The sequence below is a fragment of the Myotis nattereri genome (genome assembly GCF_964212035.1).
Source record: "Myotis nattereri genome assembly, chromosome: 11".
Lineage (NCBI taxonomy): Eukaryota > Metazoa > Chordata > Mammalia > Chiroptera > Vespertilionidae > Myotis > Myotis nattereri.
Window position 1 is genome coordinate 60,378,259 of NC_138086.1, and position 13,448 is coordinate 60,391,706.

The window sequence follows — 13,448 nt, forward strand, 5'->3', positions numbered from 1 at the left end:
GCCCCGGTGGCGGCGCGAGGAGCAGGCGGAGGGGGAGGAGGGCAGCCGCGGGGAGGCCGGTCGCGCGCGTGGAGGCGGCGGCGGCGCGGGCGACCCGAGCCGAGGCGGAGTGGGGCGAGCGGGAGGGGCGGTGCAGGGGAGCGAGAGCCGCATTTCCCGTCCCCAACTCCGCGCTCGGAGTTTGTAGATGGGGCTGCGCGGCGGCGCCTGCGGCTGAAGGAGAGCGGCGGCGGCGGCGGCGGCGGCGGGCGAGAGGACGGGCGGCGGCGGCGGCGGCTCCGAGGCGGCCGAGGTGCGAGCCGGTGAGTTGCCGGGGGTCCCATGTCGCTCGGGTAACGGTCTCCCCGAGCGCCGGGGTCGGGCGGGGGCGCCCTGTTGCTGGTCGCCGCGCGCCACGCGGGACCCGGGCCCGCCCCGCCCCCTCCGCACCTGGGCTCGGGCCGGCGGGGGCCAGGGAGTCGGGGGCCAGGGAGTCGGGGGCCAGGGAGTCGGGGGCCAGGGAGTCGGGGGCCGGGGCGCTGGTGCGGGGAGGGCTGCTCGGCGCTCAGGTCCGGCCCGCGTGGAGCGGACGCCTTCGCCGCGCCCCCGGCTCCCCGGCTCCCCGCGGGCGGGAGGGCTGGCGGGCGGGCGGCCGGAGCGCGACAACGTGTCTGGCGCATGCTGCCGGCCGCCGCGCCGGCTCTCCCCTCGCGCTCCCCGCGGGCCCGGCGGGGGCTGGGGCGCGGGGCCGGCCCCTCTGCGGCGGCCGGGCATGAATGGGGAGCCGCGGCGCGGCGGCGTTGGCCGCGGCTGACACCTTCGGGTCGGTCCGGAGAGGGCTGGCTCCTGGCTGCGCCTGGCCCGCGTCCCCGGGAGAGGGGGCTTTCTGCAACTCCGGCCGCCACTTCCCGGGAGCGAGACGCCGGGGCTTCGGCCGGAACGGCTGCGGTGGGCCGCGCGCACGCCGCTCCGGGGGCGGTCGCTGCCGAGGCGGTGCTTGGCCATCCTGGGCGCATCGATCTGGAGCCAGAAAGGTGCCTGGACTGGCCGCTGGGTTTGGGTGGTTTTTGGCTGGGTGCAGGGCCAGGAGGGAGCCCGTGGAGGGATCGGTGTGGTGACAGGGTGTGGATTGGCTGGTGGGTGTATTTTTGCAGAAGGACTTTTTTAACACTTGGTGGGGAGTTGAGTCTCCATCTCACCGGCTCCTGGGATTTCAGCCCTTAAACTTCCATCAGCTGGGGCATGGCGTGCGTATGGGAGGCTAGGGAATTGCAGGCTGGTGGGGAAGCTGAGAAGATTCTCCGCATTACTTACCAACAGCCTGTTAAGGTCAAGCTGGCCACGTTTTTTACTCCTTCCCACGCCTTTGGGGATTGTTGGAATGTTACTTTCTGCTTCCCGAATGAGGGTTCCGGTGGCTGGGAACATTGGAGGAGCGTTAACATGCCCCTCAACTGGAATATGACTTAGCAGCCATTTCTTCCCATGAAGTCTTTGAAATGGTCGATTGGAAACTTGTGTATCGCGAATCTATTAGGCGAGGTAACACGCTGTTACCAATGCGGAGATCCTTGCGGGGCATGGGCATAACAGCACCAGACCTCACAGAGTTATTGCTCGTTTTAGGCATCTACTGTGCAATGATAAGGTATCCGGCCTGGTTATAGTCATGTCTTCTGAGGCCTTAATACAGTCAACAAAGAACTTTTATGAGTTGTGTCATTTTGCGGTCATTTGCATCTGGAATTTATCATATACTTAAATACGTATGTAAATATATGTTTGCAGAATGTGTTACTCTTTAAGGTCCATGTTAATTTAGACTAGGGTTACATAATGTACAAATGGTAATACTTTTAATTGCTCTGTTTTGTCCTATAGACACAGAATATATGAAAAAAATGTCCTTTTCTAATTGATGCCACCTTAATTCTTTTCCCACTTAGACTTCCAAAATGATTTTTTTTTTTTACATTCTAGATTAAATGAACACTGGAAAAATTAAGGTGCTTAAGCAAGTCTGGTAGCTCCATGCAAGACAGAATCATTTTTTGCTGTTCTCTAGGCCAACTGTTGGATTTTTAAAAAGGAATCCTATTTTTCTTAAACATTTGAGGGAGCAGTTTGCTTTTTTTTTCTGAGTCTCATTTCAGGCTAAAATTATTCCAGAAGACTACACAGCTGGCTGCTGTCCTGCCTTTCTTCCCTCTTAGCTTGGGGTAACCAAGAAAATCATAGCTGTGAGGCCCTGTCTGTTTATGTTACCTTATTTAAAAGCCTTTTAAAAAATTGAAGTTTTTATTTATTGAAGGTTGTTTATATACTTCATCATTTAATAATGGATGGTTAGCAGAAGACAACCTATATTTTAATTAAAGGCCTTTCACATTTTTGACACCCAAGCTTTGTTAAAAGTAATATCAGCAAATTATTGTTGGGAGTTGCAAGTAATACAAGGATAGTGCTATTCAAAGGATATCTAATTACAGAAACACCAAGAAAATAAATATTAAAAGAGGACCCATTTGTACTTTTGGACATCACTTTATTATAAATTACCTAGTTATATGTGGTTTTTGAAAAGTAGTATTTTGCAAATTAGACATTAGGTTTATACTACTGATAATTTTCTTTTCCGAGGTGATTTATTTGGTAAGTGACTACATTTGTATCAGAACTCTACTTCAGGTGGGTGTGATTAACTTGCAAGAGATGTGCTGGTATTTCTTTCAGGAAGGACACCTGCCCATTAGGGTAAAACAGATATTGTGCTATTTGAGAATACTCTTTTTTTAAAAAATATATTGATTCTTTACAGAGAGGAAGGGAGAGGGATAGAGAGTTAGAAACATCGGTGAGAGAGAAACATCAATCAGCTGCCTCCTGCACACTCCCCACTGGGTATGTGCCCGCAACTAAGGTATATGCCCTTGACTGGAATCGAACCTGGGACCCCTGAGTCCGCAGGCCGATGCTCTATCCACTGAGCCAAACCAGTTAGGGCGAGAATACTCTTAAGTTATTCCTTTTAAAAATTACATTGAAAACAATTCTGCTAGTTTTGTTTTACCTTAGCTTCTTGTCTTCCAAAAATTGTCTTCACATTTATGAATGTCATAAGAGCAGATTAGTGTAACAGATCTCCTTACTGATATGGTGCCAGCACTGAATTAAAGGTTTTATTTCTTCATTGTAGGGACCAGGTTCTGCTTAGAGTATTTTTGGTCAGCCTCATCACAGAAGCTGCAGCGATTCCCCGGCTCTTTCTGTTATCTGTATGTGACCACTGGGGGGAGACTTTACAGTTCAGGCACCACATCCCTCCCTCACATGCACCAGCTACTAATCACCCGGGGGCGCCTTGCCAAACTGCTGGAAATGTGTTGAGGAGGTTGCACTCAGAATCAAGTCTTGATCAAGGTGTGTAATGACTTCTATTTCGTTAGCTCACATCACTTACACAGTACCTCCCTTTATAGATTGTGTTATTTTATTAGTAACAGTCTACTTTTTGGTCAGCCGTTAAGTGGGCTACCCAAATATCTAACATAGTGAAAGAGGAGATTCATGAATACATTAGGGCTTTTAAAGATCTGACTTGACTGACATTTATCTTAGAAGCAGTGTCGGTTTAATTCCTGGCTTAGTGTGCACAGATATTGGTTCTCTGGAAAGGTCTGGCGAGAACCTCACTCTCCTGTGGGGTGTACTCTGTCCAAACCTCTTTAAACCGCTTTGTCTCCTGTTTAAAAAGCTTTCAGAGGAGAGCAGTCGAAGCATCTCGTGTACTTAATTTCACCACGCAGGGAAGTGCTTCCTTATCATAGTAATAGAGATGGGATTTAAACTCGAAACTTTGTTAACCAGTAATCGGTGGCTATTCTGAAGTCAGAAGTCTCGTTTTCACTTTTTCTCATCTGACAGTATTTTTAAAAAAATATATTTTGTTGATTTCAGACAGGAAGGGAGAGGCGATAGAAACATCAATGATGAGAGAGAATCATGGATTGGCTGCCTCCTGCACGCCCTCTACTGGGATCGAGCCCACAACCCAGGCATGTGCCCTTGGCTGGAATTGAACCCGGGACCCTCTATCCATTGAGCCAAGCCGGCTAGGGCCCATCTGACAGTATTTAACCATGTTAATGTCCAATTCAATAACAGTGAACTCAGTTAACAAAGGATGCCTTGTTTACAGGAGCCTAGAACTTAACTTTTAATGTTCTTCCTTTCCAGTGGTTCTCAACCTGTGGGTCGCGAACAATGAAAATACATCCTGCATATCAGATATTTACATTACAATTCATAACAATAGCTACATTACAGTTATGAAGTAGCAACGAAAATAATTTTATGGTTGGGAGTCACCACAACATGAGGAATTGTATTAAAGGGTCGCAGCATTAGGAAGGTTGAGAACCACTGCTAGCCCTTTGTACAGTCTTGTTCATAGTATATTCATTCGTAATAGAATAAACCAGATAGAATTTAAAATATCCTGTTATCTTAGATTCTTCTTGTTTCCTTTCAGATGGCTTTGATTTTGTTCTAAAATTAAAAAAAAAAAATTCAAGGTGTATGAGAAGAGCTATTTTCTGCATAGGAAATGCTCATTCCTGGCTAATCTTAGGATTGTGTCAAATACTTGGGGATGATAATTTCTAAAGACCTGGGTGTTAAAGTTGTCACTGATGTGAGGCTAAATGAAAATTAAAGGTACTGTAGTGAGTTCACAAAGCTCAAGTTATTTTCGAGTCCTTCCCACGGCCTGCCCGTTTCTGTACCTGATCGGATCCCTGCCTACTTCACCACCTTACACCTTTCCTCTTGGGTCTGTTCCTCCTCTGCCGGCTCTTTCACACCCCTGTTCTCGGTGTTGCATCCACACTGCCCTTTCGTTTGTCCCTCGGGAGTGTCATGGCCTGCTTCTGACTTAGTACTCTTCCTGCTGCCCGCAATTCTCCTAAAACATTACGTGACTGGCTTCTTTTTGCCATTTCAGGTTCCCACTCAAATGCTACCTTTCCAGACCAGCAGTATTATCTAACCACCCTTTCGAAATGACTCTGTCCTCATTTCCCACCACCCCATTGCCTTTTTAATTTTTTTTTCTGCAAATAGCACAACTGGAATTTATTTTATTATCTGTATGTTTTCTCTAGAACAGTGGTTCTCAACCTTGGCTGCACATTAGAATCACCTGGGAATCTTTGTAAAATCCTGACTTCTGGGCCTCATCCTCCGGAAATTCTGTTTCTTTGTTATGGGTTGGGGCCACAACATGAGTAACAAAGAAACAGAATTTCCGGAGGATGAGGCCCAGAAATCAGGATTTTAAAAAGATTCCCAGGTGATTCTAATGTGCAGCCAAGGTTGAGAACCACTGCTCTAGAATGTAAGCCCCATGAGAAAAGAGTGGTTTTATCCCTTCTGTTTAACGCCATAATTCAAGGACTTAGACCTGTTCCTGATACACAGCTACCGTTCAGTACACATTCCCCTTTAAACAACAACAGCTAAAAAAGCTTGAGGTTCTGTTCTTCTGAGGTTTTGGTGTTAAGTGTCCCTTTGTGGAGTGAGCAGGTGGTAGTGGTGGTAAGTCGGCCAATGCTGGCTGTAACAATTGCACCTGGCTGGGATAAGCAGGAGGAGACATTTTTGGTGAAGATGCAGGGCGTGTCTGATGGAATCCAGCGGTTGTGAGTGGGGACTCCAGGGTCAGCACCGTACACTTGATCTCTCTGCTCCTCACGGTGCTTTTCCCTCATTTCTGCTCTCGCTGCAGAGCACCCCGCCCTAGTCCTCTCGATGGAAAATTCGCCACCAACAGCTACTGAGTTTTCCCGGGACCCACCCAGACAACAGGAAACTGCCCTCCAGCACCTCTCCCTCCCTCTTCAGAAACGATGTTGTATTATTAGAACTTGGTTGTTCTTGCTTATAACCATGTGAACTGGGATTGGAGAGGCAACCCAAGTAGGTGCCCCAGTGATAATTAATATTCACACTTGACCACCCCCCAAAAAGCAAGTTTCCTTTCTCTTAAGTTTTGCTGGTATATGAGGTTGGAAGATCTGAAAAGCACACTCCCGGTGATACTCAAAAGAAATGTTATTTCTTTTATGGAAGGCATGTACAATTTGGTTGAGGACAGTAAAACATATATAAAGGAAAGAAACAGTCAGTGAAAATAGCATGGCGATAATGCAGGAACTGAGAAAAATATTTGCAACTTGTAATACAGACAAAAGGCTAAGAATACCTATAAATTGATTTAAAAAAAGATCAACCATAAAGTGGGAAAAGATCATGAACAAATATTTCACAGAGAAGGAAACCCAAATGGTTCTTAAGCATATTTAAAGCTGTTCAACCTCACACAGATATAAATACCGTAAATTAAAACTATGAGATACTGTTTTCACCTGTTAGATTGACCAATCAAAAAGTTTGATAATGAAGAAAAAGTTTGATAGTGCGTTTGAAGAGGATATAGACTAACAGGTGCTTCCTCATATTACTGGTGGGAACATAAATCGATAGAATTGTGATTGAAATTTCTGAAGAGTACTAAGGTAAATGGAAATACCTGGGAATATGCATAAATTGATGTAGGTGTTTGCGGGAGAGGAAAGAGCCCAAGTACCACTTACGTTTTTGAACACTAACTTGTGTTACTTTCATCTTGGCTTCAGTCATGAACCCAGGCGAGGGTAAAGGCAGCAAGTCATGGTGTCCATGCATCATCATCATCGTCATCTCGTCCCTGTCCTTTTAGGATGGTGTTTAGTTCCCCTTTCCAGATCACCTCTTTTCTACCCTAGTCCTGGTGGCATTTGTGTCTATGTCACTGAGATTTCCATATACTTTGTATCTTTCAGAACCTCCACTTCGTTAGCTACTTCGTAGCCCTTAAGTAAAGATAGAAGTGAAGGAGCTTAGCTTACTAGCCTTTTATAGAGCCACTTCATAATTGTATGCTTTGGGAAATCCGTAAAAAATGATTTAGAATTTCACTTGTAAATGCGCTTAGGATTTTATTACAATAAATGGTCAATAGAGCAGTTTTATAAGTTATTATATAGTATATTAATGGAACTTTACTTTTATATGGTTCCTTGGTTTTATAAAATATTGTTAGCTCTTAGTTGGGTTGGATAAATGTTGTGAAAAGGTGGGGAGGACAGCTGAAGATGAATGGAACTTTTCTAGAAAAAACCGTTGGAAAGTGTGAGGAAAAGGACACTGAGCAGATAAAGGGCCATCAGTTTAGGAAAGGAAAAGTGAAGGGTTTCGTTTAGGGACAGTCTGTGGTGAGGCTACGTCTTGGGAGGAGTTTTAACCTAGGAAAATGCTAAGCTGATTTATTTGAATACATACTTTGAAGATACAGCATATACGTAGTGATGTTTTTTGTTCTATAGGTCATTTTTACCGGGAACTGACTTGGTACAGGGCTTCTCGATTTAAGGGGCCATCAAAATCTTTTAGAGCAGCCCTGTGCCACAGGGTTCTAATATAGTAGGTTTGATATGGGGCCAGAGCATGTTTATATTTTTAAAGTCCCCAAGAGCCAATATTTGTAAAATAAAGAGTCCTATAAATATTCTGTTTTATAGCCAAATCAATCAGCATAGCTTGTAGGATTCTGCACCGTTTAGGTAACTCTAACCCTAGAGCTTGGTTTGTCTCACCATGGTCTCTGCTTCAGCCAGGTTGGCACCTGTACAAACATCTAGTCGGTTTCCATTGCTTTGCCCAGTTTCATACTCTTCTTTGCCCTCTTGTTTCTTCTCTACGAATAAGTGTTCAGGCTCGCCTCCGCCCAGAAGCCGTCATGCCGGTCTCATCCACAGTTTACCTCTTCAGTACAGGACAAATTAGAACAGAACACATAACTGCAAGTACAGTACACATCATATAAATGACTGGTTTGTGTGTTTCCACTCATATGAACTTGGCGCATATGTGCCTGGTTTTACTGTTGAAAGTCCTTATTTTTTCCTCTGGATGGCAAGGGCTTGGAGCTTAGTCATAGTTGTTACTACCAAACTCAGTATACCTCATCTCTAAAACAGGGATGTAATGTCTCCTTTATGGGGTTGGTTTAGAATTTTAGTTGCACAGCGTAAGTGAAGTGTCTCGCAGAGAGTTTGGTACACGACATTTTCAGTGAGTGTCAGTATCCTTTCCTTCTCACTGTCTGGTGAGGGTTGTGTACAGTGGGTACTATTTGTTGAGTAAACATGTTTTTGTTTGCTCAGTTCATAACTGTCACTTTTTTTCTGTCCAATATAAGAGCTGTTTTATTTTTTAAAAGACCTTTGCTTTTAAAGTAGTCCAATAAATTATGTGCTGTTGAATAAGGTTATGTCTTATTTTTACATGACATTTCAGTGTGTTTAAAAAGCAAATTAAATATTGGATGGAAAGATGACTATATGACCTCAAAAATTTCTCCCAACATAATCTAAAGATTTTTTAAAAATTCACACAGTCCCAGTTTTTCCTCCTGCTCCCCTCCCTAAAAGACTACAAAAGTAAGTGGTGTTTGATAATGTAGCATTTTATTTTGAATGAAGAAAATTACCATACTTACTGCCCTGCCGCTGTGGCTCGGTTGGAGTGTCGTCCTGAACACCAAAAGGAGGCCAGTTTGATTCCTGGTCAGGGTCCATACCTGGGTTGCGGGTTCAATGCTAGGTTGGGGCACGTGCGGGAGGGAATCGATCAATGCTTCTCTCACACATAGGTGTTTCTCTAAAAAAAAAAAAAAAATTTAAAGAAAATAAAATGACCAAACTTTCAATAGGTTTATAATGGTCCATTATCACATGCTGTGAGAGGAATCCTGTACTCTTCTGAATGAATGTGGCTGCCTGCAAGTGGATTTGTCCTTTTATTGTACCTAGAATATGCATATTGGTGTATCTACAGGGTGGGGCAAAAGTAGGCTTACAGTTATGAATATGCAAAACATAGTTTATTCTTATATTACAATTTATTGTTGTATTATTTTCTATAGGAACAACTGTAAGCCTACTTTTGCCTCACCCTGTATAATAAAACGTTTTACGGAAAACTTAGCATTACAGAAATAAAATGATTTGCCTTTATTGTTGTTAATCCTCACCCGAGGATATTTTCCCATTGATTTTTTTTTTTTTTTAAGGGAGAGTGGAAGAGAGAGGGCGAGACAGAGAGAAACATACAATCGATGTGGGAGAGGAGAGACAGAGAGAAACATACAATCGGTGTGAGAGAAACACATCTATTGGTTGCCTCCTGCATAAGCCCCAACCCGGGCCCCAGTGGGGGAGGAGCCTACCACCAAGGTATGTGCCCTTGACCTGAATCAAACCTGGGACCCTTTACTCCACATGCCGACACTCTATCCACTGAGCCAAACTGGCTAGGGCTCATTTGCCTTTCTATTCATCTATTAAATAACCTTCTATCTGGGACTTTGGTATAAGAAACTTGGGTAACTGAGTTAAATTTAACTCATGGAAGTTGCTTATTTTAGAAATTAAACAATGGTTATGCACATTTTTATATAAGTTGATTCAGATGTTTTTCATTTTTAAAACTAGTAATCTTTTGGAATGGGGATAACTGAAAAAAATTTAAAGCGCGTTTTTAAAGAAGGTTGGAATACCGTGTGAGGCAAATAGGCCACGTTGTCACAGTATGCCCATGCCATCCTCAGCATTAGGTTCTCGAAAACCCCACGGTAGAGAAATTTTCCCTGAAGGAATTTAGGATGTTATGGGGAAAAGATAGTTACGTAGCCTGAGATTGTGAATGAACGTTTAAAAATCCTTATAAACTTTTAAATGTTCACCCAGTTAATACATTAAGTAAAATATGTCAAACAGATAATGACAGTTAATGCCGTTCAATTTGGAAATACCAGGTACTTTACACTTAGTTTTCATTTACCACTACTTTCCGGATTTCCACCCTGGGGGGGCGGGGGTGGGGGGGTGGGGGGGTGGGGGGGCGGGGACTCGTACATTCTAAGAAGCTCTTGTTAGGTAGGGTGTCTTAGAGCCTTTCTTCTTTCCACTTAGAACAGTGGTTCTCAACCTTCTGGCCCTTCAAATACAGTTCCTCATGTTGTGACCCAACCATACAATTATTTTCGTTGCTATTTCATAACTGTAATGTTGCTACTGTTATGAATCGTATGTAAATATCTGATATGCAGGATGGTCTTAGGCGACCCCTGTGAAAGGGTTGTTCGACCAACCGCTGACTTAGAAGATATTGACTCCAACTGATGGTTCCAGCGGTGGTTCTAGAGATAGCATAACTTGGATGTTTGAGAGTTAAAAAAAAAAATAATGCTTTAGTAACCTTTATTTAACTCACTCGGCTTACTACAGCCAAGTGGGTATTTATAGTTCCTCCACTCATGATAATTTCAGCAGTACTCACTCCTCAGAACATAGCATAACGGAACACTGGCTTGGCTCTGTCTGTCTTTCTCATTCTCATCTCCTTCCTCTTCCCAACAGACTGTTCCAGGTTGAAGGATGGTAATTTGTCTATCTCTGCTTCTAAGAGTGCACTGCAAATGTCTTCTACTCCTACTCTGCTCTCTCTTTATTTCCCTTTTCTTTTATCTTCAGTTCCCTCTTTCCCAAGATATCTCCGTAAAGAGCAACTTAGAATTTGTAGAAATTCTCACCAAAAGTAAATCTGTGTATATAGCAGAAATTCACATATTAGAAGGGTTACTTTGTGTAGTGTATTTGAGGAAAGAAACTCTTTGTATCCCCTAAGCCAGTGGTCAGCAAACTGCGGCTCACGAGCCACATGCGGCTCTTTGGCCCCTTGAGTGTGGCCACGAAATTTCAATCGCACTGTATGTGTGCACCCGCACGTTGGATTTTGTGAAAGAGCCACACTCAAGGGGCCGCATTTGCTGACCACTGCCCTAAGCCAAGTATTGTCCCATGATCATAGGTGATGCTTAATACTTATCCTATCTAATAGAAGAGAAACATGGTAATTAGCCATACATCTGCTACCCTTCCCATTGACTAATCAGGGCGATATGCAAATTAACTGCCAGCCAAGGTGGCGGCCAGCAGCCAGGCAGCTTGAAGCAAACATGAGGCTTGCTTGCTTCAGTGACGGAGGACTCCAACGTTCCCCGCTAGCCGCTGCCAGCCTCTGAGCTTGCAGTTTGAAACATTGTTACAAATATAGAAGCTAAACAAAATCCCAGAAACCTGCTTTCAGCCAGCCGGGATCTCAGAGCTGGAGTTGAAACAGTGTTTCGATTATAAAACCCAAACAGACCAGATACCTGCTTTCAACAGTGGAGGCCTAAGAGCTGGAGCCAAGCCTCAGAGCTAAAGCTGGCCCAGAATAAAAAAAAAAAAAAAAAAGGAAAAAAGGAGCAGTTGGGAGCTTCAGTCACCCGCCAGCCTAAAAACAGCCCTCAGCCCCTCACCCAGACTGGCCAGGCACCCAGTGGGGACCCCCCCACCCTGAAGGGTGTGTGACCAGCTGCAAACAGCCATCATCCCCTCATCCAGGCTGGCCAGGCACCCCAGTGGGGACTCCCACCCTGATCCAGGACACCCTTCAGGGCAAACCAGCCGGCCCCCACCTGTGCACCAGGCCTCTATCCTGTGTAGTAAAAGGGTAATATGCCTCCCAGCACTGGGATCAGCGGAGCCGTGAGGCCTCCTGCCACCGGGATCAGCATGGCGGTGCAGCACCCAAACCCCCTGATCGCCCTGTGGCTTTGTGTGTGACAGGGGGCGGGGCCACAACCTCCCTATCCGCCCTGCTCTGTTCGTGACAGGGTGCGGCGCCCCAACCCCCTGATCGGCCCTGCTCTGTGTGTGACAGGGTGCGGCGCCACCCCCACCCCCACCCCCCACGGTCCCTGCTCTGTGTGTGACGGGGTAGAGCCATAACTTCCCCATCTGCCCTGCCCTGAGTGTGACAGTGGCAGCACCCCAACCCCCTGATTGGCCCTGCTCTATGGGTGATAGAGGGCGGCGCCCCAACCACCCCCACGGGCCCTGCTCTGTGTGTGATGGGGTAGAGCCATAACCTCCCCATTGGCCCTGCCCTGAGTGTGACAGGGTGCGGCGCCCCAACTCCCCTATTGGCCCTACTCTGTGAGTGACAGGGGGGAGCTACTCAACCCCCTGATCGGCCCTACTCTGTGCGTGACAGTGGGGAGCTCCCCAACCCCCTGATGTGCCCTGCTGTGTGCGTGACAGGGGGAGCTCCCCAAACCCCTGATCGACCCTGCTCTGTGCAAGATAGGGGGTGGCACCGCAACCTCCCCATGGACCCTGCCTTGAGTGTGACAGGGGGCGGCCCAACCCCACAATCGGCCCTACCCTGAGCGTGACTGAAGGTGGCATCACAACCTCCCGATCCACCCTGCTCTGTGCATGACAGGGGGCGGTGCCCCAACTCCCCAATCAGCCCTGTTCTGAGCCTGACCAGCGGCTGGACCTAGGGATTGGGTCTGCCCTCTGCCACCCGGGAGCAGGCCTAAGCCAGCAGGTCATTATCTCCCAAGGGGTCCCAGACTGCAAGAGGCCAGGCTGAGGGACCCCCCCCTCCGCCCCCCGAGTGCACACATTTTTGTGCACCGGGCCTCTAGTCCTATATAATAAAAGGGTAATCTGTAAATAGACCAAACGGAGGAACAACGGAACAATTGGTCGCTATGACAAGTGCTGACCACCTGGGGGCGTGTGTGGAACATGGAGGGTGTTAGACGCAGCAGGATGGTGGAGCAGGTGAGCAGGGGCGCCAGACCAAGGCAGGGGCGCTGGTGGTTACTGAAAATTCTTTTCTCCTGCACGCTGCGGTCCTGCCTAGCACTTGCACCTGCTGCTGGTGCCAGCCCCGCTTGCACCCGCTGCCGGCCCCGATCACTTGGCACCATCAGCAGGTGCAAGTGGCCACTGCTGGCCCTGATCACCCCTGTGGGCTTCTCCACCTCCCCCTGCTCCTGAGGGGCGATCGGGGCAGCAGCCATTGCTCGCACCTGCTGCTGGCACTGGCCCCAATCACTTAGCGCCGTCAGAGGTGCGAGCAGGGCCAACACTGTCAGTGTGTGGGAGTGGTGGCAGCAGGAGCGGGGCTGCTGGCAGACAGGAGCGGGGTGCATGGAGGATGGGCCGAGACCCGCCCCTGTGCCTACTGCAGCCTCACGGCCCACAGTTCCTTTCAAAGTGTACGTATTTGTGCACTGGGCCCCTAGTTATTAGATAAATTGGGAAGAAACACAGATTAGCATATACTGGTAAGTAGTATTTTATCACAGGCAGCAGACTATAAGTTCTGAAAGAGTGTAGGAAAAGAAATTCTCATTGTGGGGAAAGGCCTTGCTACTCATTTGACTGAATAAATTTTGAGATCCCTTTTAGCTCTAAAACTTTGACTCTTAAAAAAGCAAGAACTAGACTATAATTTGATTAGGCATT

General features: G+C 46.8%; 1 protein-coding gene across 2 annotated transcripts in view; it reads left to right on the plus strand.

Moving 5' to 3' along the window:
* Positions 1-242: 242 nt before the first annotated feature.
* The window catches only part of PALS2 (protein associated with LIN7 2, MAGUK p55 family member), a 60,130-nt gene continuing 46,924 nt past the window's right edge, over positions 243-13,448 (plus strand). The window contains exon 1 of one of the 2 annotated variants that reach the window (XM_081102193.1): positions 243-302. The gene's annotated coding sequence lies outside the window, so the exon portion shown is untranslated. Of the gene's footprint in view, positions 303-738; positions 1,014-13,448 lie in introns of those variants that run through there. The other variant, XM_081102194.1, reaches the window with a different exon arrangement.